This window comes from Lissotriton vulgaris, chromosome 3_1 (assembly GCF_964263255.1).
Source record: "Lissotriton vulgaris chromosome 3_1, aLisVul1.2, whole genome shotgun sequence".
NCBI classification, from domain to species: Eukaryota; Metazoa; Chordata; class Amphibia; order Caudata; family Salamandridae; genus Lissotriton; species Lissotriton vulgaris.
Window position 1 is genome coordinate 289844746 of NC_141689.1, and position 27996 is coordinate 289872741.

At 47.6% G+C, this 27996-nt stretch overlaps 1 protein-coding gene across 28 annotated transcripts in view; it reads left to right on the forward strand.

The window, feature by feature from the left end:
- Positions 1–27996, forward strand: part of NEDD4L (NEDD4 like E3 ubiquitin protein ligase) — a 1724212-nt gene that overhangs the window by 1491126 nt on the left and 205090 nt on the right. The gene's annotated exons all lie outside the window — the stretch shown is intronic.

Consider the following 27996-nt stretch of genomic DNA (forward strand, 5'->3'; position numbering starts at 1 on the left):
ATATATGATAATACAATAGCTATTTTTGTGTAAATAGTTAATGTGATTGTCAAAAGAGCATATTAAAACTTACCTACCAAAGCGCAGGGAAAAAGTCTGCTAAGTTCTTGTCACCCAAGAGTGGTATAGAAAAGTCACTATGTCAACTGTCCTGCAGATCCATAGGCCTGAGGATACAGGGACATACGGTATACAGCGTCTCTGGGCATCTGATATTATGCATTTGGCCAGTAACGAAGAGAGAAGCACTGTGCGGGGAAGGGATTGTGCAACTCTCTTGCTTCCCACTCAGGTTTTTTTTTTTAAAGACCTTTATTGTATAATTCTTGAACGACACAGCATACAGCCTACAACCCCAAGGGCCGGCCGCGTTGTTCATAATGTCCTTTCATCACTCTCGGATTAACACAGCCCTTCAGCCGACACCCCTGGGGTCCGGCGGCGTGGTAAAATAAAGTGTACATAGATCAATCAGTTCGTGCTCCGGTTAACTTATAGGTCTATTATTTTTTGTTTTGTAACTTGTAACAAACATACACGTTGACAATCAACACAACAATAGTCCTACAAGGATTTTGGCTATACTGTTACATAGACTCAGAGTTCACAGCCACAGAATCCAGTGTGAAGTCCCACTACGCACTCCACTGTGGTTAACAGGTCAACAGTTTCAGTCCCATTCCCCTTCTACCTCTTCATCGGAGCTGGCATCTTCCTCTTCCGGTAATGGATCACACAAGTTTCCCCTATAAACATTCCAGCAGGTCCAGACCTTGTTCCACCTGCGCGGGCAGCCCTATTTACATATCCTGCCCGTTCTGCAAACATTCACAAGTCCATGTTCCTGCTCCATTGTGCCAATGTTTGCAATTCTGGGGCGCCCCATTTCTGCGCTATGTCTCGCTTCGCCACCATGATGGCTAACGTACCCCATATCAGTCCGTACCTGGAAAGATCATTTGGATCCCAAATGTTTAAAAGGCATTTACAAGGTTCAGGAGTCAGCGAAACCTTCAGTGTTTGTGACATTGTGCGCATCACTTGACGCCAGTAGGCAGCTATAAGGGGACAGTCCCAGAGGGTATGGAGTAATGTACCTTCCTCCCCGCAGCCCCCTAGACAATAAGGATGCGGCGCTCTTTGTAACTTATGTAGTGTGGTCCTCGTGTAATATGTACAATGCAGTATTTTTAATTGTACTAGCCTGAACTTAGCCGAAATGCCCACCTCCCTCGGGGACGCCAGCGCCTCGTTCCACTCCGTCTCGTCCATGTCTCCCAGTATATCCACCCACTTTTCGCGCAATTTTAGTGTAGAGTCTGATTGGTTGTTCAACAGTTTTTTGTAGGTAAGGGAAGTGGCACTATGCAGCTTGTAATCCGTGAGTAATCTATCATCTAGCGGGGAGGATATGAACAATGTACTGTTTGTGAATAAATATATACTGTAGATACGTTGATTTGTGCAAAGAAAAGTTTTGGCATAGACCTCCCCAGTGTTCTAAAAAGCAGGAAAGAAATTGTCTGGAAACCGAGAGACATTTTTCTTTCCCTGCACTGTATGTCACTTGAAACCAACTTTTGCAAGAATCTTTGGTTTGTAATCTAAAACCTGTGTTGAAATATTGTTAAAAAAAAAGTACCCACCCAGGTATTATTGCCGTATCAAAGTAACTGAGATGAGCTTGGCCTATTTATTGTTTTTTGTGTAAGGAAATGTAGAAAACTTGTATGAAAAACAATTTGTTTGTGGCATGTGTAGCTCTAGATGCATGTGCTGTGAATACTCCTGCCATCATGTGTTTGTCTCAGATGTGTGCAATTTGTTTTTCTTCGAAGCTGTAATTTCGACTCACCAGGTGTGTTGACTCCTATTGTTGGTAATGGAAATGGATTAGTCCGATTGTGTTTGAGGCATATGTGGCTGTACATACACATGCTTTGCAAGCTTCCACCAGCTAGTGTTGGGTCCAGATGTGTGCACTTTGCATTTCTTCAAAGAAGTGTTTTGAGGTACGAGGTAGAGTAAATCCTCCTCTTGGTAATACTCCGCATGGGTATCAAATCCATATTAGAAGGTTCTCTTTCCGCCATCAGGTTCTGTCCTGTGCTCCCTCATTCCGACTCAAGGCCACTTCAGACTCCTTTTGGTTCGTAATTCTCTTGTCAGTATTGTTCTTGAAATCTTTACCACCCTCTCTGTTTCAAAAGAAGAAAATGATCAACGTCTATCCGACGGGCTTTGATCGCGGCTTGCCGGGCCTCTCCCTTCAGGGCTTTGCTTCTCTCCATTCTGCTTCATCGACGATGGCCAGCTGTTGAAACAAACTCCCTTCCAAGTACCCGTTGACCAACCAACATCAGGTCTGCAACCTCTGCCTATCACCTGACCACCACAAATCCTTTAGTTCAAATAAAACTCGATTGAAGAGCCCGCTGCAGAGAAATGCAGCAATGGGATTTCGATGAGGCACCCAACATCTTTGCCCAAGATATCGAACAGGAAAAAGAGGAACTCCTTGATGTCTCCACTGCTGAAGAAAAGACTTTCTCGATCGAGGACTGCGATTCAGTTATCAACACCGATCTGATTCCTGTTTAGTGTTCTGAGTCCTGACAACCCAGTCCTCCCACCTTAAAAACACTTGGGAAGATCGAACATAAAATCTCCCAGGCCATCACAGCTAACAGACCCTGGTCTTATCCGAAAATCAGATTCGGGTGCCCATGCCCTCCAGCTCTGCTCCGAAATGCATCCCAAAACCCTCCACTGTGGCTCCGAGCCGATCTGATCACCTTCTGCATTGGAAACTCAAAAAATGCCACATCAAGACTGTTTCCACTCTGTAGAGCCAAATCCTCCATAGAATGAAGGAGAAGCTTGATGCCAAGCAAAAGCAGATACATATTCACCCTACTGGGCGTATCCTGACTAAAGCAGTGGTTCCAGCACCAGCTCCACTGCCACCCAGGCGACAAATCTTCTTTTGAAATTTAATTGATTTCCTGTGCCACCTCAGAACAAGCATTTACAATGCAATAGGTCTCGGGATAATTAAGTTTGAGCTATTGGCATTGCTAAATATTTCAACACCAACTGCAACAAAAGTCTATAAATTGTAGGCCAAAAAAATGTGTATTTATTTTTGTAGCAATGGTGGCATGCTGCACTTCAGATGAATATGCTTAAAAGTAGAGTGCGCCATACTGCGATTACTACAATAGTTAATTGTGGATGCGTTAACAAATGATGTGTGCACTGATGGCTGGTGGTGTGTGTGCCTGGTGGAAGTGTGCACTGCCGACTGGTGGTGTGTGTGCCTGGTGGAAGCGTGCACTGATGGCTGGTGGTGTGTGTGCCTGGTGAAAACGTGCACTCAAGGCTGGTGGTGTGTGTGCCTGGTGAAAGCGTGCACGGACGGCAGGTGGTGTGTGCCTGGTGGAAGCGTGCACTGACGTGTGGTGGTGTTTGTGCCCGGTGAAAGCGTGCACTGACTACTGGTGGTGTTTGTGCCCGGTGAAAGTGTGCACTGACAACTGGTGGTGTGTATGTCTGATAAAAGCGGGCTCAGCTGTTGGCTTCTTGGCAATAAACTGCTAGGGTTATCTTTCCCCGAGTTTATAGTAACTATGTAGCCTTTACTTAAGAAGGACCCAGGAGAGCCCCACAGACTCTCCTGTGAAGCGGGGGGCTGATGAATGTTCGCATTCCACAGCCCCTTTAATCTCGGGACAGGAGCGCTCATCTGACTGGAGCCAGACCAAAAAAAAAACAAGCTGCATTTCTCCATATAATTTGTTAAACACAAATGATTACCTGCAGTATGGCACCAAATTCACCGCCAGGAGAAGCCAGGTTGCCAGAAATGTGCTGTCTTTCTATGAGCTCAGTGAAACGAACACCATTAATTGTAAGACTGAGCACATTTTTTAAACTAAAAGGGTTTGTACAGTTTAGGTTATCAGTGTAAGCATTTGGGAGTTTTGCCAGATCCATACTGATATTACGAAATTAGTTTTCTCCACAATAAAAACAAGACTATTTCTAAAATCAGAAATCATGTTCTTCATTTTGCTCATGCGATCAGGGCTAAGTCTTTTCACATTTTCCAAATAATCTCCCATTTTATGACAAGTCCATCAGATAGTACAAGTCAATTGGATAGTCCTTTGTCCGCCTGGACCTTAAAGTATAAGGTCTGTGGTTCTCCCGATTGAAGGGAAAATTCCATCTTCTTGAATCAGGGTGATGTTCTCTGGCATGAGTTTTTCTGCAGTGTCTTTCCTGTGGTTTGTCAATAGTTCACTCTTTTTTACTGCTTGTGGGATGACCAATGTATGGTACTTGTCATCCCTTACTTATTAATGTTGCTAAATCATCACACCTTGCTGAAGTTGGTTACCCGTCTTGTAAAAAGTCCAAATATGTACACCACCCACAATTTGGTGCACCCAGATACGTTCTGCACATGGCTTGGCATGAGCTTTTAGACACTCTCTGCCATCTTGTTGGACTAATACATTTGAAAGGTAGCAGAAGTGCACAGCTAGGGAAGCCAGTATGTAATTCTTCTTGGCAGGAAGCAATAGTTTGAGTAGGAAGCAATAAATGTTCTTTATTCCCGGGAACACAGTGCAGCGGGGTGCAAGATACGTCCAGAGCGTCCCAGAACAGCTCTACTGCACTCCTTGCTAGTGGGTGCTGACATTTCCATAAAAAGTGAAGACAAGTTACCTACGCAGAGGAGACATCACATAAGTTACAATTCTGTCTATGAATTAAAAGATAAAATCGTCACCCAATTCTCCTTATTCCATTTTAGTTTGTGTGTTTTTTCGCTTTCTTTTCTTAGTTGTTCTATTAACGCTCACTTCTCTTCTTAACAACACCATGTGCATTTGGGGGTGGCAGGATTAGGTTATTCCTTTAATAAATGTATGCCTCTGCTCTGCTGCAATAATGGAGTAAAGCAATAGGAAAAAGAAACATAAACATAAAAAATAAAAATATTATTGAAAATAAAACTTCTTTTCTGTATTTTGAGAAGGTAGGAGAGTGATTGGTTGAAAGCCCTACGCCCTCGAGGCCCTCTTCTCTCACACGGTCAAAGAACTATCGAGGTTGGCAGATCTTGCAAACATTTTTCAACAGCCAACTAGAAAATCGGAGAACTAAAATTGTCTCAATTAAATTTCCTTGTTAGCCTGCTCTGCAGTTGGGGGTAATTTTTAGCCGAACAAATCAACAACAACAAAACTTTGTGGGCTTAAAACACCGGCAGTGCCCTGGCCAAATCGTGAGTGTTGAAGAAGTGCGATTTATGGGTGTTACAGCAGTCTTTACGTGCAGACACCTGTTGATTTACAGGTGGAAAGTTCAGATCTGGAGACAGGGTCCATGGTGGCATGGAGAGAGCAAACTGCCATTCTGAACTTCAGTGACCCCCCTGGGGCTGATGTTGCAGGGCGTGCCCCTTACGTCTGTACAAGCGCAGACATCTCGGTACAAAGACAAAACACAGCAGAGAAGACATACTCTGCGAAGACGTGCATTGCTCTGCAAAAGAATGCGCTACGGCTGGATTTGAGGTGTGATTCTGTCTCAGAACCCAAGTTAATAACTTTTTCTTTGGCTTTGAAGATGTGCAACTGGGCTTCCAAAAATGGAGCTAAACAAGCTCAAAGTTTAAAAAAGCATGAAATCAAACCGGATGCCCTTATTAGCCTTGAAAGCATATAGGATTTTACAACTATGGAAAATACTCAGAAATCCTCAATACAAAGCTCTGATGTTGAATTAAACAAACAGTACTAACTCTGAAACGCTAGGAAATGCAGCTACATGTGCACAGAAGTTTTGTGTGAAACCTATTCCCCAAGTTCGTTGAATCGACGAGGTTCCGTCTCACAGAGAACTCTTGTCGTCTGATTGAAAATGTTAAAGAAAAAAAATGGCAAGTCTGGCTCTGGCCCAGAATCAAAGTTGGTGGGAGGCGGGGTATGCTCCTTCCAAAGCTGGAGTAAGTGGCGAGGAGGGGCGTCTAGGCGCTCCCTGCACCTCCGTGGCCTGGGGTAGATGAGGAGCTGGGACATGTAGGCGGGCCCTACGCCACTGGCGTGAGTCAGTCGCAGCTGAGTGCACACCTCGCCGGGCCTGTAGAGAGGGAGGGGGGACAGGCAACCGAGGAAGGGGGCGCTGCCTGCGCCTCACAGGGAAGGAGAAGAGGCCATGTGCAGGCAGGCAGTGCCATGCACCCGCCTCTGGACGGTGAAGAGGTAGAGCTGCCTGGCATGGTTTCAAAATGGCTCCATGCCATGTGTGGTATTTCAGTCGGTCTTGGATTTGTTCAGCAGCGCTTTGCGTTCTGTTTTTGAGGCCACTTTTACAACATTAAAAGAAAATCTCCCACTCCCAAGATGCAATGTTAAGTTGAATAAAAAGCCAATGCTGGTTAAAGGTCTAAGGCGTGGCATCGAGGCACTTGTTACCTATGCAGTGCAGTGGAGGCTGGGTGTGCACTTCAGAGGACTGAGGGAGAGAGAGAAGCCGAGAACGAATATGCACCTAGGGCTGTTGGCGACTGTGGCGAGGGGCCCAAGAGCACGTGGCACGGGCCCTGCACCGCGCATGCATTTACTGAGGTGTGCCAAGTACCAGAGTGACGTGCAGCCATGGTGGGCGCCACCTCCCGGGGCTGGGCATGAAGTGTAGGGGGCTGGAGAGAGGTGGGGAGCGGAGGCATGCCACTCAGACTGTGGTGAGAGGCATTCTTTTCCAATAAGAAAGGGGATGGGGGGCGGGCGCGCGCCAGCATATGTCATCAATTATTGCGGCCGCGTCTGGCCTCGATAATTGAATACATCAGCTGTTGCATGGCTAAACCTTGTACCTTATAAGTGTTTAGCCATGCAACAGTTGATGTTGTTGCACCAAGGATATTGTGCTGCATAACTAAATACTTATAAGGTCCCAAAAGCAAGACCTATTGGCAATGCCAATGCTTGTTTAATCTGTGATATGTTACCTTTTTCGTATCACCCATTTGAATGCCATCTGTTAGCGTTGAATCACACAGTAACATCGAAAAGGTTAAAAATTGAATTGAGTTAAATGTCTTTGCTACGTTAAAATAGCACTCTCTGTGGGTAATTGGAATATGTAGCTCTGTGGCTAATTTCTGCTGCTGTTTCTTTAAAGAAAAAAAAAGCTCGCCAGAAGCTGGGTTTGCACATACAGCTGACGCAGTGGTTCCTGTGCAAGGCGCTAAGATTACAAAGAGAAGGAAGGGTCACAAATGAGAAGGCTGTTCTGTTTTAAGATTTACACAATTTACGAGATTGTATTCTGTTCAAAAAAGTGTACAGAGTAGCATGTCCTGCATGTAAAGAAAAAATAGATTGTGCGTTTTCAACGAGGTAAAAGCAAAGCTGGTCGTTGCAGTATACACAGTGTTGTGTAAACAATGTATGTAAATTCTGCTTCTGTTTTTTTGTGAGAAATGCAGAATTGTTGATGCTTGTATTAGCATGGTGTAAGTTGCCCGTGGAAAAGAACGGAATTTTTAGACGCCGAGCAATGTGTGTAAAGTGAGAGAGCCCCGGCTACTCTGCCCTTGGCGCGTGGCCACTCTTCCGTAGTATTATATTTTTCTCCTCTGTCTACAAACGTCAACCTGTCCCGGGTAACATTGCCTGCAAAACGAGCCGCCTTGTGTCGTGTTTTTGAACCAAGAAGACCAGCTGTAAAACTAATTAGGAACTAATCAGTAGGGCTGCTGTGAAGAGGATTTTCTCTTTCAGACCCTCTCCACCACACATAGGGCAGCCCAGTATCTCCCTATGCTCAAGGGTACACTTCATCATACTGATGACCTTTTTAAAGACCCTCACCGAGCAAGCATCATCTCTCCCAGGGTCAATACGAAATATAAGGCATCAGCTTCAGACCCACATTAGAGAGCAAACTCCACCAGATTCCCTAGTAGTAAACAATGCAAGTTAAAGGGTCAACTCACAAGCACAGAGTGACTCACCCCTCCCCGATAAGGAAAGTAAGCTAGCTTATTGACGAATCAGGCAAAAGAGTGACTGCACAATCTGCCAGTACACAAGGAGGAGGTAGGTAGAGGGTAAATGGCTAGGCCCGCCCTCCTTAAGTATACATACAAAGAAAACCCGAGTTCACAGGTTTAGGGTCCTAGTCAATGGGAGTGGTTACTAATCAGTGTTATCAGGAAAAACCTTAACGAAAGAAATATTTCTTTCTTGAGTCCCCTCACTCACCAGGGTTTCCCCACGGTGACATGCTTCATCATTGGGGCCATCCCAGTTCTCTACAAACTGGGGCGGAGATACGTAGGAGCTCTTTAACCCCTTCCACGCTCATGACGAGCTGGGCTCGTCATGGTGTAGCCTCCTCGTACACTGATGACGAGCCCAGCTCGTCATAAAACAAGTAAAATAGCAATTTCCAGCACAGGAGGGAAATTGCCTTAGCAGCCATGGAGTTAATGGGAAGACTATGTGTGATGCAAAGTGTGGTGGAGTGGGTGAAAGTAATTTTAAAAATACCTTGCTAGTGGGTTTAAATACCTTATTATCACTCCTAGGTTGGTATATCTAAAAGGGGATGTTACACTGAGAAGCCTAACTGTAATGCGCAGGAGTTCAGTGTATGATCAACATGTTTCGAGCCTACTCCTAGCTCTTCATTAGGACCCTACAGGGGCCAGCCCTGTGTTTGCCACTCCTATGAAACCTAAATAAGGAAATAAAGATAGTGAAAAAATAGTAAGGAAATGCTGCCACTAATAAAGCATGCGTGGTTTATACATACGATTCCTATGTCACGTAGTATATTTTGTTTGTAGCGGGGTTGCACTTCATGAACTCTGGGGGGTGGGGGGGGGTGATGATGGGTGGTGTATCCCTATGAGAGTTTTTCTATATCGGGAACGCCGCGTCTGGGCACCTATTTCTCTCCCTGCCGGACCGCATTCTGCCAACCACTGGTGCATTGCTAAAACACACTCCACCAAGATACGATTGTGCACACTGCGACAAGATGGAGGAGCTTCGCCAGCACCTCCCACAGGAGTATAAAAAGAGAGGGCAATAGATAGTGGCTTAGGGCAAGTTCATCTGTAACACTTCAATCTGATGCGCCCTTTATGCCCTGGGCATCAGTACCAGTGTCCTGTTGCGCCGCCACACTTGGCTGCGCATATCTGGCTTTAAGCCCGAAGTCCAGCTAACCTTCTTAATGTCCCATTTGGCAAAGAACATCTCTTAGCACTACAGGCCGATGAAGCATTAGAGACAACAAAAAAAGATAGAGGTCGCTAAATCCTTGGGCACACTTCAGACCGCAAGTCCCCTTGGCTCCTTTCGCCGCTCTTCTATAGAGACAGCGCGAAGACAAAAGCATCTGAAGGCTCTTCCTCATACCACCACTGCCAGTCACCACTCCTCTGTGCGAGGATTCTACAGAGGTACATACATGGAAAATAATGCAAAGTGTAGAGGCAGAGGTGCCTCCCTTCGTGGTGCTACTCCTGCCACCAAACAGTGATTCCCTTGTCCCCCCAACGGCCCCCTTCTCCACAACATCTGACATGGGAAAATTAAATACGCTTTCTTCAAAATTGGCAGCACATAACATCGAACAAATGGGTGTTGGACATTATCCAACATAGCTATTGCCTGGAGCTCATCACCACACCTCCTAACATTCCACCTCACACTCACAAGCTCTCTCTGGAACACCAAACACTGCTCACCCAGTAAGCCCAAGCCCTCCTCCTCAAAGGAGCAACATAACCCATCCCTCTAAAGAACTCACTCTATTTCCTGATCCCCAAAAATAATGGATCTCTGCTTCCTATATTAGATCTCAGGTTTCTGAACCCTTATACACTATCAGAGCGTTTCCATATGGTGAGTCTACAAGAAGTGATCCCTCTTCTGTAACAAGGTGACTTTTTTCTCAGCCCTAGACTTGAAAGAAGCCTACTTCCATATTCCAATACATCCTGCTTATCGAAAATATCTAACATTTGTCATTGCCATAGCAGGCGAGCATTACCAATTCAAAGTCTTCCCATTTGGAGTGATTACAGCACCTTGAGTATTCACCAAGTGTCTAGCAGTGGCTGCAGCACACTCACACTGACAAAATATCCATATTTGCCCATATCTTGACGACAGGCTTATCAAAGCCCACTCAGAACATTGTAGACCTGCTCCATCAATTAGGCTTCACCATCGGTTTCTAAAAATTGCATCTTCAGCCTTTACAAATTTAGTCATATGTAGAACCTATCCTGAACACACAGCAGGGACTAGCTCAGGTTTCTCCAACTAGTAGATCGCAAGCTACCAGTAGCTCCCAGACACCTTCAGAGTATCTCACAACCTTGAGTTCAATTTTATGTGAGAGCAGGGTTACATTTTAAAGTCCAGGGAAGGCAGTATTACATTATTGTCATCAGGCTGCAGGTAGCAGGGCCTGATAATGAACAGTGCTCAATCGAATTTATGACCCGGGCTAGCACGCAGAGGTGGAGAACTGAAGCACTGAGGTACTTAACTCTTAAACAAAAGTCCTTGTAAATTCAATATTGGAGGTGAGAACAAAATAATGTTTCTGAATGTTTTTATTTGAGCGAAAATTCAAATGAAAAGCTGCCTTAATGAGCACTGTATTTACAAACAGCCAGTGGATACTGTACCATATGTAAAACTAAAAAGTACAAAATGTTTTCTTTTTAAATGGGAGAAATTTTAAGTGCAGAAAAATGTTTCATTCTTTGAAGATTTTTGCGCACTTTAAATGTCTCCCATTAAAAAAAAAAGAATTGGTAGTATGTTTGTGTTACACATGCAGCAGGGACACATAGGACGAAAGGTATGTCCTTTTCCACAAGTACATATGACAGTCTCTCAGTCACCCATCCACATATATCCCATTCAAACGCACACGTTCATATATACCCAAAGACTACGCTCTCACTGACACATGGCAGTCCTGTCATAATACCCCTATTCCTAGTACTTTCTTTTAAACCATAGTATCTAGTATCATAGTATATGGCTTTATGGACATTCGACAAGTCAATGAAACTTGGTGTACGGCTGTCTGGCAACAATGCTCGAGTTATTTAGCCTTCAGTGTCTCACGATTATTTTCACTGATCAGAAGTACTCTCACAGAAAAGTTTGGAGAACCCTGGACTAGCTCATCCCAATGCAGCAAGGATCCAAAGCTTCCAAACACTGCTACTGCGTTTTCAACCCAATCAACAGTTGACAGTCAGAACTTTCCTGGCCATCATGCATCTCCATAGTGCCACATGCAGGCCTGCGCATGCATCCACTTAAGGAATGTTAAGCACGACAATGGTCTCAGTCACAGGGCCAGTTGGAAGATCGAGTGTTGGTAGCCAGCCACACTCATTGGACTCTGCAGTGGTGGAACACAACCTGACAAAATGGCGGACTTTTCGGTTCTGCCCATCTTGCCACGCCAAAATAGGACAAAACTGCACGAAGTTTGTTACATCGATCAGTCAGTCAGGCGGTACTTGTATAGCGTGGCTTATCAACCGGGACGGTATCCAGAAGATGTGCTGCGGGTATCAGTCAAAGAGCCAGGTCTTGAGTCCCTTCCTGCAGTGAGTCAATGAGGGTGCCATACGGAGGGGAGTGGCAACGAGATGAGCGAAAGAGCATCCTCCAGTGCGGCAGCTGTAGATTTGTGGTATCTGAGCAAGGATGAGGTGAGCGGAGGTTCCTGGGAGGTATTTGGAAATTCAGGCGGTGGTTCATGTAGGCGGGTCCTTGATCGTGGAGGACTTTGTAGGCGTGGTCAGTAGCTTGAATTAGCATATCTTTTGGATGAGGAGCCAGTGGAAGTCTTCTAATGTGTTGGTGATGTAGGTTCTCTAACATGTGCCTGTCCCCTGATCAAGGAGAGAAATCCTTTGCTGCATGTCGTGCATTCTGTAGCAAAAATACTTTTCTGAACTACCTGCGCGTCACATTGCCTCAGTTTATATGGAGAGGAAGATACTCCAGACTTCTTTGGAAAAGGTGAGGCGGAAGCAATGCAGCAGTTGGGTGTATCATGTGCCGAAATCGAAGTGGCGTTCTCGTCAGAGGAGGCTCCTCGGACTCTGACGTTGAAGCCGGTGGACCTCTGCCAGCCCAACACCCGTTGCCAAGGACTGCAGTGAGTACCACTACAACCTGTCCTACTGAGGCACCTGGCTCTCGTGCCTCAAGCCATGGTTGTACCAAACTACCGAGATGGACTCTACGCTCTCACAACCCTCACCGACAAAGCCCACCACGAAGCATCACCCCTCAACGTCAGCCACTGCTTCCGCTCTGAATCCGAAGATGTCTGCTTGACCACACTCTGAGCCAAAAGCTTCAGAGCCGAAATCCAGTTTGGGGCATTCTAGAAGTCTGCCCTCTTCAGCTCAATCCAAGCCATCTTTAAAGGAATTCGACCACCCTATCTTGCAGAGACTCCAGGGAACATTTAGACGCTGGCCAACAGAGAATCCACTTCCAGACGGGCATGGGCTGGAACCTGGCAACTCTGCCCTGCCATCCAAGGATCCCTACAAGTGGAGACTCTTTCAAGGAGGTGCTCAATCCTCCTTCGGAGCTGTTGCCCTAAAAGTGTCTGCATCAGGACAGAGTCTCTCTGCTGCTGCCTGGCCCTTCCAGGCTTGCTCCTCCACCACCTCCATTCCCTCCTATTCCTACTTCCCCCTCGCATACACATTCCACTCAGGGATCTAGATAATAACAGGATGGGAGCAGTCTAGTGTCCACTATGATCCACCTCCTGTCCCTTAGTATGACTATCAGACAAATCCCACAGCAGACACTGATCCAGACTTGTACCCTACCAAGGGGAGGCTGCTTTTGTAATGTAATGTAATGAATAATGCATTTATATAGCGCATAATTCACCCGAAGGTCTCAGAGTGCTACCAGATCCACAAGACAGAGACTGTGAGCAGGTGGCTAGAAAAGCCAGGGTTCTTACTGAATCTCAGGTGGTTGGGTTCGGTCTTGATATAAAGGGGCTGGGCGTTCTACGCTTCAGGAGCTGTTTTACTGAAGGCTCTGTCGCCATTTCTGACAGTGCCTTTTCATAAAGTTGAGATGTTTGTTCATACTGAGGAGGGTGATTATGATTACCTGCGGGAAACCCTCTTCACTATACAGAGGGCCCTTTAGTATTCGCCCATGTTAAAAGGTATGTTTACACCTCTGGGTGACATCTTCAAACAGCCTGTGAAAGCCAGAGTCATCTCACCCCGAGTTGACAAAAAAGTTTAAGGCTTCTCCCTCATATCCACCCTGCATCAAAGGGAAGTTACTCCCAATTCCCTGGTGGTACACACGGCTAGGAAGAGAGCAAATGCCCAGGGAACAGGAAATGCACCAGAACAGCAAGAAAATAGATGGTGCTGCTAAGCGTGTTGCAGTGTATTCTGCCACACATTGCCAATTCAGTGGGTTTACTCTCTAGCTATGATCACGCCAACAGGGACCAAATGGAGGATCTTATGACATCTCCCCCAAAAAATACCGCAAGCGTGGGCAGTAGTTTGTAACGGAGGGCAAGATCATCTCAATCATCTGGTGTGCTCTGGATGCCATGGACACAGCTGCTCGTGGCATTAATTTGAGTCCCCGCCGCAGCCCTGCATGGCTGCGTGTCTCCCGTTTTAAACCAGAGGTTCAACAGCACCTTCCTAATCTACCCTTTAAGCATCTTTTCAGCCCTCAGGTCAACGAAATACAAAAAAAAAATCAAAAAGAACACGGATACAGCTGGTTCTCTGTAGAATCTCACTGCTCCTGGCTCCTTTCAACGCCCACAGTATCATGGCTCAGCCAAGGCAGTTGCCATTCCTGAGCCTTCCACCATATACACCAGACAACAACAGCAGACCCCTTCTTGGGGTTAATGCAGAGGAGGGTACGGAGGGGGCAATGACCAGGGTAGAGGCAAAGGGGAAACTCGTAAAGGAGCCACCGTCCCAAAACAGGGATGCTGTCCACCTTCCCAAAACAGGGATGCTGTCCACCTTCCCTCTGACCATCCAACACCTGTTGGGGCAGGCTACAGAGATTTCTGCTGCATTGGGAGACAATTACCTCCGACCGGTGGGTTCTAGACATCATACGGGAAGGGGATTGTTTAGAACTCTCCCAAATACCAACCACTCCCCCCTCCCCCCCACACATACACAAATTGTCCACAGAACACCAGTACCTGCCACTAGAGGAGATGCATGCACTAGGGTCCATAAAGCCAGTGCCACCACAGTGGCGCGGCAATGGGTCTTACTCCCTGTACTTAGTCATTTCCAACAAAGATGGCTCCCCCAGGCCTATACTAGACCTTTGGCTCCCTAATAAGTACATTCTGTACTAAGATTAATCACCAAAGAGGGAGGATGAATAGCTGTCCATTCTGTTCCCCTGAGATAATCCAAGTAATCAATATGAAAATGGACACTTGTAACTGCGTTGCAGTGGTTTTCTTAGACAACCCTCATAAACGCTATGTTGATCTCGGTTGAGGTTTATATCGTTTCTCCGCCCCACATGTGCGTTATGGCATTATCATCGGGTTATCTGAATTTGTGCTGTATGCCAGCCTCAAGCCTGAGGCAACCTCTGGTATAGCGCAATAGTGTCCAGAGATATATATCGGCCCACCGAATTTAATTAAAAAACAAACCTACATCATAGGAAGTATTTTATTAGCTGAAAGATGAAAGGTTTATTGTTAAAAAAGTCGGGTATACACACAGATCGATTTACTTGGTCTGATTATACCACTTTAAAATTAAAAAAAATCGTCAACATGTTTCTGCCTCACCTCCCCCGGGTCTAGGGAGCATTCATCAGGACAAACAAACTTAAAAAGGAACCGTACTCACACGATTTGTGTAGTAATCACAGTGGATTTTGTGTTGCCACTGTAGTTTCTGAGCAGGTATAATGTATCTGTAGCAAAAGAAACATAAGGAAAGTGGGGGTGTATATTCAGCACTTAATCGTTAAATATTTACATTTTTGACTTGAGATAAATGCATAATTATGCTTGTTAAATTCACAAGGATAGTCCTATACGGAGACCATCGTGTTCAAGTTTACATGGAGGATAACATCTTGTTCTGTATACTCAGTGGTTAATATTAGGTTCTTGTTATGTGTATAAAAGTCAATTCTCGAAGGTGATATTGCGTTTTTACTAATGTAGAGAAATGTCAGTCTCTCATAAAAGTCGATATTCAGATTCTCCGATATCACTCCCCATACCGTCTTAGGCACTCCCAGTTAACACCGTATAAACAGACATTACCTCAATAGTATTTTTACCGCGTCTTCAGGGGAAAGTGGACACAGTGGTCCCAGGCTGTAAGGAAAACATAAGGGGGTTTGTGTTCAGAGTTAATCTTACCCCGCAATGTGTTCCCTCTCAGAACCAGCTCTAATTCTCACCCGCTCGTGGAGGTTGAACCGTGTCTTGTGTTGGCTCTGCCCCTGGAAGCGGGAATCTCGGTCAGAGCCGTCCTTTATTGTGTGTCGCGCGGGGCATCACAATAAAAGAAGGACTCACGTATTCTCACTCTTTCGGTATTTGTTACCTAAAATTATCTTGGAATATTATTTAAAGCCCTTAAACGCGATTGTTGAATATAAATATATAGTGGTTATCATAATTTTGTCTCACGATGTTACGTGTTCGACTTTTTTAAAAAAAAGGGTAAAGAATGCTTTACATCATAGGTATAGTACAGTGGGCCTCTCTAAAGCTTCTTACATTTAAGGAATGTAGTTTTTGGTATTTTAGACACGTAATCTGGATATGTCCCATATAAGCATATTTCATAGATCTAGAAAAAAAACAGCATGATGTCCGCATACTACTTAGCTTAATGGAAATTTTCTGAAAGTTTTATGAAACTTTTGAAGGTGAAATTCTAATGTATTGTTTCCCTTTCCTTAAACCAATGTAAAAGCAATTCATATTATAGCAGTTTAAGCATTCCTCTGGACACTTTTCGTCCTAAGAATCATAGACATAAACAGAGGACTGATGGATATTCATACACATCTTAATGTTCAAGGGAACTTAGAAAATAGGCTTATGATGTATTAATTTTAGGGCTAGGGGGTGAATGTGGAGGTATTCAGGTTTTAGATCTAATTTTTACCTCTTGGCTGGGCAGAAATGTCGTTAGAATCTTAATGTCCATGAATTTATGATCTGTATTACGCAAATTGATGCCATGGTATATTATCATTTAATCCTTCAAGATTGATTTTCAAACGATCTACCCATCTCTGCTCTTTTTCAAACAATGTTCTCTCAGCATTGGTAGTCTTATCATGTAGCATTTCAATCACAGTCCACCCGAGTTCTTCTGCTTGGTGACCAAATTCAGTGAAATGAGCACATAATTTCGTGGTGATCTTTTTTGTCTTGATATTACTTTTGTGCTCTACAATTCTTGTCTTTACTTTTTCTACACGTCATGTCAATATATTTATTTATTTTGAAAGTTTTATATAGCGCGAACAAGATCTTCGCAGATATCAGAGCGCTTTACAGAGGAGGGGAGCATATATACACAGATACATCAATAGTGTTAAAAGTACAGTGTAGTGATATCATAAACAATCAAGTAAGTCAATTTCAAAGTCATACAAAAATGCAAAGGGTTCGAACAAGTAGTACAGATCAGTATCGAGTCCTTGAAGTTGATCCCCAGTAGTGGTTCAAGTGTATTTAGCCATGAGGATCGCTTTTACTTCTTTCTTGAAAAGTATGGTAGAGGGGATGAGCCTGGTTTCAGGGGGGAGTGAGTTCCAAATCCTGGGAGCCATTCCTGAGAAAGAGCGTTTATAGGTTTTTTCCTTGCGGAATCTTTTAGGCTTTAGCAAAAGATTGTTTGTGCCTTTAGTGTTTCTGGAGCCTCCAGAAATCGTCAGCTTCTGAGCGAGGTATCCAGGTGAGCTCAGGTGGACAGCCTTGTGCGTCAAACAAGCGATTTTCAGGTGTATTCTGGCTTCAAAAGGCAGCCAGTTCAGGGATTTGAAGTCAGGGGAAATGTGTGAGTGTTTTTTTGATCCAGTGATAAGTCTCGCTGCGGCGTTTAAAGAGGCTCTTATGGGTGCCGTAGTAGCTAGGGGGATACCGCAGAGGGCGATGCTGCCGTATTCTATTCGAGGTATGACTAGTGATTATACCGCAGTTTGGAAGTCTTTGGCTGGAAGCAAGGGTTTAAGTTTCCTAAGGGTGTTGATTTGGTAGTTCGCTCCCTTAGTTGCTTTGTTGATGTGTTCCTGCATGTTGAGATTGGTGTCAAGTGTTATGCCCAAAGATTTTGCTGAGTCCACGATGGTGGGTTGAACATTGAGTGCCGTTAGGTGTTTAAGCCACATTTGTGCGGTAGTGATCTTCGCGGGAGGTGAGATCAGAAGGAACTCTGTTTTAATTTAATTGCGGGTTTATATAGCGCTAGGAATCGACTCCCGGAGGAGTATCTCCGCGCTTCGACCGCTGGGGAACCCGTCCTGGCTCACTCTGAGAGATGGTCCCTAATGGGTATCTCTGAGGTGCGACCAAGCATCCCCGGCGGTCTGGGGGGGCCGTTGTGAAGATGAGGCAAGCTAATGCCCAGAGTTGCTGAGTGTGGTCCCTGACTGGAGTAGGCACCGAGGCGAGAATTATCGAGCCCGCTGACCCTGGTCCACGACCCTGCCGCGTCGGGAATCGAACCCTGGTCCCGGGCCGTCCTCTGCTTACGGGTCTGCCGCCTCTAACCAGTGAGCCACACCACTCCACTAAGGGCATTGAGTGTGAGATGATTAGCGGCCAGCCAGGATTGGGTGCTTCTGATCGTTGAGTTCAAGAGCGTGATGTCTTTGGGTGATTGTAGTTTGAGATAAAGTTGGGTGTCATCAGCATACATAAGGAAGTGTACATTGGATTCTTGTAGCAAGGTGGTGAGAGGTTCCATAACTAGGTTGAACAAGGTTGGGGATAGGGAGGATCCTTGTGGTACGCCTAGCGATACAGGTCTTGGCGCGGACATCAAGTTGTTGCTCTTGAATTTCTGCGACCTGTTATGCAGAAAGGACGTGAACCATTTGAGCACAGTTCCAGATAAGCCCATTCTTGTGTTTAATAGTTCGAGTAAATTCTCATGTTTGACGGTGTCAAATGCGGAGGAGAGATCAAGGAGGATGAGGAGGCAGGTATCGTTATAATCTAGGATTTGAAGGGCGTCGTCAATTATGTGAGTCATAGCAGTTTCAGTACTGTGATTTGCTTGGAAGCCTGATTGATAAGAGTTGAGGAGATCAAACTGAGTAATGTGTTTAGTCAATTGTATTTGTGCGCATTTTTCCAGCAGTTTGGCAAGAGTCGGAATGTTGGTAATGGGTTGGTAGTTGTTTAGGTCAGAGGGGTCGGCTGTAGGTTTCTTTAGCAAAGGTGTGACTTGTCCAACTTTGAGGGAGTCGGGAATGGTCCCTTGTTGAAGTGAGCTGTTAATGATTTTAGTCCAGAGTGGAAGGACTTTGACAGCGTTAGCAGGAAGGGGGTCCGTGAGGTGATTGGATGGTTTCAGAGTGCTGAGCAGTCTGCCAATTTCTTCTTCCGTGTAGGTGACAAAGATTGACCAAGTGGCATTGTTTTTTGGTTTAGTGGGTGCTATGCAGTGGGGTTTGGGATAGAGGCTTGCGTCCATGAGGAGATCATTCTTTATGTTGTCAGTTTTTTGGTTAAAGAAAGAGGCGAAGTCTTCGCAGGAGGGAGCTTCGCACATAGTGTTGAGAGGTTGGGGTTGTTCTTTGGATTGTGTTCGGATAAGCTCAAACAGCTTTCTCGGACGATTTGTGGCTTGGTCGAGCTGACGGCTGAAGAAGTCTGATTTTGAGCGTTTTATTTTCCTGAAGTAGGCATTTCTCTTTTTCTCCAGGGTTTTTAGGTTCAGTGCAGAGGGAGCTGATCTCCAGGTGCGCTCTGCCATTCGCATGGGGCGTCTATCGTCATTGAGACTCCCGTCGTACCAGGGATCGGAAATTTTTGCGGAGGCTTTTTTTAGCTGCAAGGGTGCGACTTCATTGATTATTGCGGTCATAGTGTTAAGATAGTGATCAGACAAGGATTGGACGTCCTTAACGCCAATAGGAGGAAGCAGTAAGTTGCAGCTGTTGTGGGGCAGAGAGTTTGAGTTTAGTTTTTTCATGTCTCTTTTCCAGACTTTGGGCCTGGCGGATTGAACAGGGTTAAATTTAACTTTTTCATTGATGAAGAATGTGATAATATGATGGTCTGACCAGTCACAGGGTTGGATAGATTCGAGTTGGATAGAGGCCTCTTTGGAGATGATAAGGTCAAGGATAGAGCCTTTCTCGTGTGTTGGACTGTTGCAAATTTGAGTGAGGTCAAGGGCGTTAAGGAAATTCTTCAGACCTTTTACCACCGCATCATTATGATCGTTCCAGTGGAGGTTGAAGTCACCAAGGTATATTTGTGTGAGTTGTCGCCCGGAGTTGGTTGAGATCATATCCATGATTTGTTGGGAGAAGGTAAGGTTGTCGCCGGGTGTGTGGTAAACGCCGTGAAGAGTGCAGATCGGTTTGCCCTCACTGATAATATCGAGGCAGATGTATTCACAGGAGGTTGGGGAGGGTAGGGAAGAGGAAGTTACTTTCAAGACAGAGAGGTTGCTCCTGCATATACATGCGATTCCGCCACCTTTTTTATTGCCAGACCTGTCCAGTCTAGTGATGTGGTAGTTGGGGGGAACCAGAATGTTCATTATAGGTGTAGAAGATTCTGTTAGCCATGTTTCAGTCATGATGATTAAGTCAAGATCCAATTTTAGGATGAGATCGGCGATAGCGGATGAGTGTCTAGCGGCTGATCTGCAGTTGAGGAGAGTGCATTTGAGACGGGGTGTGTCGAGGGTGGAAGGGGGTTCTAGAGCGAGGGGGACTTTACTCAGGTTACTATGGATAGCGATTCTGTTGTTCAGTGTGGGAGGTCTGAGGGGATTGGAGTGAATCGTAGGAATGGCAGTGAGAGTGTCGGATGTGTTGCTATGGGGAGCTGAGTCGTAGGAGCGGAGGAGGGTGATTGTGTCGAGGTCCGAGAGAGGGTTGCAGGAGCGATGGGGGCGGTTTTCGCGGTTGTGAACAGGGATTGAGGTCCAGTGCGGTGGGAGTCGAGTGCGAGAGTTCGCCGCCCGGGTGGAGGACCAGCTGGGAGGGGAGGTGATGGTGGAGGCGCGTGAGGGGTGTCTGGGGTGTGTGCTGAGTAATTGTTTGATGATGTGAATGTCTTGTTTGATCTGGTGGAGGGTGTTGGGTGAGGGGTGACTGGAGTGTGATAGACAGAGTAGTTGTTGTTTGATGATGTGCATGTCTTCTTTGAGCTGGAGGAGGGAGGCCGTAATGTAGTCCAGTGTGGGAAATGTGTTGGAGGTGGGGATGGGAGGGTCGGGCGTGGATGACATAGGGGAGAGGTTGGTGGTGTGTATGAGAATATTGGTGGTAGGCGGAGAGTGCAGGGTGGAGGATGGGCGTTTATTAGTGGTGAAGGGGGTGGAGGTTGGGTAGTGGGGGGTGAGACTGGGGGGGAAGTGGGATTGTAGATGGTTCTTTTTTGAGGGGGTGGAGTTGAGTTGATGGAGGTGGTGGGTTCTGTGTGATTAGTTAATGGGTGGAAGCGGGGGCTGAGAATGGGGGGGGGATAAAGGGTGGGGTTTGCCTTTGTGTGTGTCGGTCTGATGCTGAAATGAATGAAATGAAAATAAATTTATTAAGCGCGGTTGCTGCCCAGGGGCGTCCAAGCGCTGAGGTGAGACAGAGAGACGTGACGGAGCACCGGGGTTAGAGCTCGGAGGATTTGGCAAATAGTAGTGTCTTCAGCTTTTTCCGGAATGAGAGCAGGTCTGGGTTGGAACGAAGTGAGAAAGGAAGAGTATTCCAAAGCTTAGCGGTGTTCAGCGAGAACAGCCTACCCCAGACCTGACTCTCTTCACTCTAGGAACAACTGCCAGGAAAGCCTCAGTGGAGCGGAGGTTCCTGTTTGGGTGGTAGGGGATGACAAGGTTGTTGTTAATTGCAGGTCCCGTCTTCCAAAAGGCCCGGTGCGCAATACACAGCGCCTTGAATGCCACTCTGTGCTTCACTGGCAACCAGTGAAGACTTTTCAATCCAGGTCTAGCTGACTGGGTTCGCGGAATCTGCAGCAGGGTGCGTGCGGCGCAGTTTTGCACCACCTGCAGCTTCCGGAGAGTCATCTCAGGAGCCCCTACGTATAGGGCATTATTTGAGTCCAGGCGGGACTGGATGAGACCTTGTACTGCCACCTTCTTGGCTTCTAGAGGCAGAAGTGGGAGGACTTTCCTCAAAGTTCTAAGTATGCCAAAGCATGTGGCGGACAGCTTGGTGGACTGGGTGGAGAAGGAAAGCTTCTTGTCCAGCCACACTCCTAGGCTTTTAACGCTTTCCTTGGGAGTTGGGGGAACGCCCAAAGCTTGGGGCCACAAGGAAATGAAAGGTACTGGCGAGGCTGGGCCTAGAAGCATGAGCTCTGTTTTTTCTCCGTTCAATTTGAGGGAAGAGTTGGTCATCCACTCCTTGACGTCTTCTAGGCAATTCAGCAAACCTCCCTGGGGTTGCCTGATGTTCTCTTGGGCCAATGAAACCACTAACTGAGTGTCGTCGGCGTACGACACAATTTTGATGCCGTACGGTTCGACGATCCCAGCCAGCGGTTTCATGTAAACATTAAATAGTACAGGGCTCAAAGAAGAGCCCTGTGGTACTCCACAACTAAGTGGTTTGCTGGTTGACACTGTGTCACCGTCGAAGATCTGAAAAGATCTGTCGGACAGGAAAGAGTCGAACCACCTTAAAGCGTCGCCTGAGACTCCGATGTCCTGGAGACGGTTCAGCAGGGTGGCATAGCTGACCGTGTCGAAGGCGGCGCTTAGATCAAGGAGGATCACTGCCACTGATCCTCCCTGATCCAGAACCCTTCGAGATTCTTCGGTGACCGCTAATAAGGCGGTTTCGGTGCCGTGTTTCGGTCTAAAACCTGTCTGGGACGTATCCAATAGGGAGTGGTTTTCAATAAATTGGACCAGCTGGACATTTATGTATTTCTCCAGCACCTTGCTAGCCCAAGGCAGGAGTGAGATGGGGCGGTAATTGGAGTGGTCATCGGGGTCCAGGTTGGGTTTCTTCAGCAGCGCCCGCACCATGGCTTGCTTCCACGCTGTGGGGACTGAGCATGCGGATATAGACGCATTTAGAAGCTCCAAGATTACAGGCAGGGTGGCTTCGTGTGCCTGTATCAGAACTTCTGGTGGGGCTGGATCACGTGGGGAGCCCGATTTAACTTGGCGTGCTATTTTGCCGAGAGTGTCGATGCTGATCTAGGTTAGGAGGGTTGCGGGTGGGAGCTGTGGTATCAGGGGTGAGAGGAACGGGGATGAGGGCTGGTGTGTAGGGGGAAGGGGTGAGGTGGTTGGTGTATGAGGGAGAGAGATCTATGTCTGTGCTTGAGGGGTGTGGGGTAGCTACAGTAGGTGGGTGAATGACTAAGGTGCCAGGAGTAAAGGAGAGGTGCATGTCGTTTTGGGTGGGAACTGTGGTATCAGGGGTGAGAGGAAAGGGGATTATTTTTTTCTTTTTGCAGGGACATAGAATCATGTAAATTACATGAGTAGAATTACAGACAAATCATAGAGGTATGAGAATTATGGAAAGAAAATATTCTCCTCCCTTAGTTTGGGACTGCAGACAAATCATAGAGGTATGAGAATTATGGAAAGAAAATATTCTCCTCCCTTAGTTTGGGACTGCGGTCTTCCAACACCGCATGCCTCTTGGGCCGCTACACCCACTCTCTGTGGGAGACGGTGGCGGAAGTGCTGTCAGAGTGTCCGTTGGAGGTACGGGCCAAACTCGGCCACGCCCTTGTGGAGGGCCGAGATGCAGCCAAGAATTCTATCCGGTGTGGGCTAGATACCACCGACTCGCTAGGCAGAGCGATGGCAACGACGGTGGCGGTGAGATGTCACGCCTGGTTGAGGTCCGCGAACTTTTCGGCAGATGTCCAAAACACTCTGATGGACATGCCGTTCGATGGCCGTCGCCTTTTTGGCGACAAGGCAGACCATGCGCTTGAGTGCTTTAAGGACTCCAGGGCTGCGGCCAAGTCCTTGGGCCTCTCGGCCCCACGCCAGCAAACGGGTGCCTTTCGCTCCTTTCGTGGACAAGGAAGGGGCGCCCCCACACGTGCTGCCAGCCACACGCCGCAGACTAACATCCAGCGCGGTGGCAGCCGTGGAAATCGCCGTGGAGACGGTCGGGTACAACGGCGAGGCCAGTCCACACCTTCCCCCGCAGCATCCGCCTCTAAACTCTCCTAGTCCGTGCTTCTCGGCCATGTGACGCCAGTGTGGGGCAGGGTTCGCCATCACCACTCTCACTGGGGCACTGTCACTTCGGACAGGTGGGTGCTGCAGATCGTCCGGAGGGGCTACTCCCTCCCCTTCGAGACGACCCCTCAAGCCATGCCACCGCAATACCACAGCGTATCGGAGGATCACTTGCGGCTTCTGCAGGAGGAAGTTTCGGCCCTCTTGGCCAAGGGGGCCATCGAGCGCGTTCCTGGGCCAGAAGTAGGACGTGGTTGCTACTCCCACTACTTTCTGGTACCCAAGAAGGGCAAAGGGGTCCTACGCCCTATCTTTGACCCACGGAACGTCAACGGCTTCCTCCGGAAGGAGAAGTTCAAGATGCTGACTCTGGCTCAGGTCTGAGCTGCCCTGGACCCAGGAGACTGGATGGTAGCGTTGGACTTGCAGGATGCCTATTTCCACATCCCCGTCCTGACGGCCCACCGGCGTTACCTGCGGTTCACAGTAGGCCACGAGCACTTTCAGTTTACCGTGCTCCCCTTCGGCCTTACCAGCGCCCCACAGGTGTTCACGAAGGTGATGGCGGTGGTCGCAGCTCATCTGCGCAGGTTAGGGGTTTCAGTCTTCCCTTAGCTCGACGACTGGTTGTTGAAGTCGTCAGCCACCTCCAGACGACGGCAGACCTCTTGCACCAGCTGGGGTTCTCCATCAATGTGCCGAAGTCACACCTGTGCCCCTCTCAGAAGCTCCTTTTCATTGGAGCGGTTCTCGACTCGGCGCTGTTTCGGGTTTACCCACCCGAACAGCGGGTTCGGGATATACAGGCTCTGATTCCAATCTTCCAGCCTCTATCCCGGGTTTCGGTCAGGTTGACGCTGCGGCTTCTGGGGCTGATGGCTTCCTGCATCCTTCTGGTGCATCTCGCCCATTGGCGGATGCGGGCTCTGCAGTGGGACCTGAAGTTCCAGTGGGCCCAGCATCAGGGCAAACTGTCCGACCATGTCCTGATCTCGAAGGGCACTGCGAGACAGCTGCAGTGGTGGCTCACGGACCGCGATTGGGTCTGCGGCAGATCCCTCTCCCTTCCCCAACTGGAGCACGTTGTTGTGACGGACGCGTCCCTCCAGGGCTGGAGAGGCCACATGGGAGAGGCGGAGATCAGAGGCCTCTGGTCTCCGGCGGAGTCCCGGCTCCATATCAACCTTTTGGAGCTGCTTGCGATTCGTCTAGCACTGAAGGCATTCCTCCCCTCTGTCCGAGGGAGTGTAGTGCAGGTGTTCACGGACAACACCACCGCCATGTGGTACTGCAACAAACAGGGCGGGGTGGGGTCTTGGACCCTCTGCCAGGAGGCTCTGCGCCTCTGGCAATGGCTGGAACATCAGGGGGTGACTCTGGTGGTTCAACACCTGGCAGGTTCTCTGAACGCCAGGGCGGACGAACTCAGCCGTCGGTGCATGATTGATCACGAATGGCATCTGAACGTGGCGCAAGGCCTCTTTCAGCAGTGGGGAGAGCCTTGGTTAGATCTATTCACCACCGAAGAGAACGCGCAATGTCATCAGTTCTGCGCGTTGGAATTTCCAAGGCGGCACTCGCTCGGAGACGCTTTTCGTCGCGAGTGGAGTTGCGGTCTGTTGTACGCCTTTCCGCCTATACCACTTCTGCCCAGAGTGCTGAAGAAGTTCAGGCGCGACCGGGCACAAGTCATCCTTGTGGCTCCCGACTGGGCACAAAGGTACTGGTATCCCGAGCTACTCAGTATGTTAGTCGATTCCCCGGTTTGTCTGCCTCTTCAGGAGGACCTTCTGTCGCAGCAATAGGGGACGGTCCTCCACCCGAACCTGTCCAATCTCCACCTCCATGCTTGGAGATTGAGCGGCGACAGTTGAGGCCATTTGACTTGCCTCCTGAAGTCTGTAACATCATTCTGGCAGCCAGGCGTCCCTCCACAAAGTCGGTATACGCCTGCAGGTGGAACAGATTTGTGGCATGGTGCACAGCGAAGGCTGTGGATCCTCTCTCTGCCCCTCTTCCTTCTTTCTCTTGCCCAGCAGAGCTCTGCTCTGGGCACTATCAAGGGCTATCTTTCTGCCCTTTCAGCCTTCCTAAGGCTGCCTGATCAACCATCTTTGTTCAAGTCAGTCCCCAATCGTAAATAGATTTCTGAAAGGCATCACACACGTTTCCACCTGTTCCCTTTGTGATGCCTCAGTGGGACTTGAACTTGGTCCATACATTTCTGATCTGCGCTCCCTTCGAGCCACTTCACAACTGTCCTCTTTGCCCTCTCACTTTGAAGACTGCCTTACTGGTAGCCATCACCTCTGCCAGGAGAGTGAGTGAGCTCCAGGCTCTATCCTGTAATCCTCCTTTCCTTTCAGTCCATCCGGACAAGGTTGTGTTATGGACAAGACAGCGCCGAGACGCCTGCGGGCATTTGTTTGCGCTATACTAAATGTTAAAAAATAAATAAATAAATAAATAAATTCTTTCCTACCCAAGGTGGTCACGGCCTTCCACATTGGGCAATCCATTACCTTGCCCACCTTCATTCCGCCTCCGCATCCCTCGAGAGAGGAAGAGAGGCTCCACCGTCTGGACCCGAAACGTGCGCTCTCGTTCTATCTGGATCGCACACACCTGTTCCGGGTGGATGACCAACTCTTTGTTGGTTACGTGGGCGCTAAGAAGGGGAAAGCGGTACACAAGCGGACCATCTCAAGGTGGATCATCTTGTGTATCCAGGCGTGTTACTCCTTGGCAAAGAAGGAACCCCCTGTTGGCCTGAGGGCTCATTTCACTCGAGCCACAGCGACTACAACTGCCTTGGGCCGAGGTGTGCCCTTGCAGGACATCTGTCAGGCAGCTACGTGGGCCTCACTGCACACGTTCGCAAGACACTACTGCCTGGACAGCCTAGTCCGGAGGGATGGCTTCTTTGGCCGTTCCGTCCTCCAGGACTTTCTGGTGTGATTTTTGGTTCGCAGACCCACCACCGGGGTTGGTATTGCTGGGGTATCTATTCTAAGTTAAGGAATCTATCACTAACGTGTCTCTTTCAGATGCACAAGAACTACCAAGAGACATTAGTTAGTGATAGATTCCTTACCGACCCACCCATCCTCCCCATTCTGCGAACCGATATCTAGGGTTAAGGTCATCCCCTTTCAGGGGCCTAGTTTCATGGCACCAGTGTTGGATTTTGGCATAGCTCTGCGTATCTGGCGCGGAAAAGCTGTGTCTAAGAACTGACGTCAGCACGCGGAGGCGCCGTCTAAGTACTCCGACGACGTCATCACGGCGCCCACGACGCCGACGACAGACGCGGAGCCGCAGACGACTCCTACCGACGCGCAAGGGTACTGCTATGCAAAAGTTTCCGGATCCAGTCTGACGCCTGGGGATATTCTAAGGTAAGGAATCTATCACTAACTAATGTCTTTTACAGATATATCGTTACACAAGTAGTAACTTGTGCGATAATGCCATAACGCATATGTGGGGCGGAGAAACGATATAAACCGCAACCGAGATCAACATAGCGTTTATGAGGGGTGTCTAAGAAAACCACTGCAACGCAGTTACAAGTCTCCATTTTCATATTGATTACTTGCATTCTGTACTAAGACCATTCCCACAGACGCTTCACTCTCTGGATGGGGAGTGCATCTCCAGGATCACACAATCTAGGGCTTGTGGACACCCACACAACAGGTCTTTGAGCATTCCTTTCACTCATTCACAATAAGGTTGTTCATTAAGGTTGTTCTAGTCAGCACAGACAACACCATAACTATTTATATTTATATTATACTTACAGAAGCCCCAGCTTTTTGTTCTAGCCCAGCGCGTCTGAAAGTGGGCATTACATCAGTAAGTGCAGTTGGTAAATACAGTACATTCCCCGACTAGACAATGACTTGGCAGACCTGCTCAGCAGGACACATTCACAAGTCAACGAGTGGAACTACTGCCCTTACTCTTCTATTTCTGGTAGTATGGGGTTTCCTCACCACGACCTGTTCACCACCCCTGAAATGTGTATTCCAGTTTTTATCTCAATCAAATAATTGAGATGCCAGTTTTCTTTTCACATCCAGAGTCTGTTTCAAAATGCGCCCTACATACCCTGGATGGCAAAGAAGCATTAATGTATTACGTGTATAGAACAAAACCTGTTCATAAAACACAGCAACTCTCTGCGTCCTACTCCAAACCACGTAAAGGCCATGCTATAGCCAAAGCAGGTATTGCTTGTTAGCTTGAAAGTGTGTCCACACTTGAAATGCTAAAGCTATAATATCCTTCCTGTCTCTCCCAGACCCCATTCCCAGAACAAGAAATGGGATTCTATGACTTTTTTAGGGAACATGACACTAGCTGACATCTGTAAAGCTGCTACTTGGTCCACTCTTCACACTTTAACTAAACATTCCTGTGTGGATGTCCTGGCTAGGCAACAAGCTAGAGTTGGCCAAGCTATCTTACGTACGCTTTTTCAATCTTAT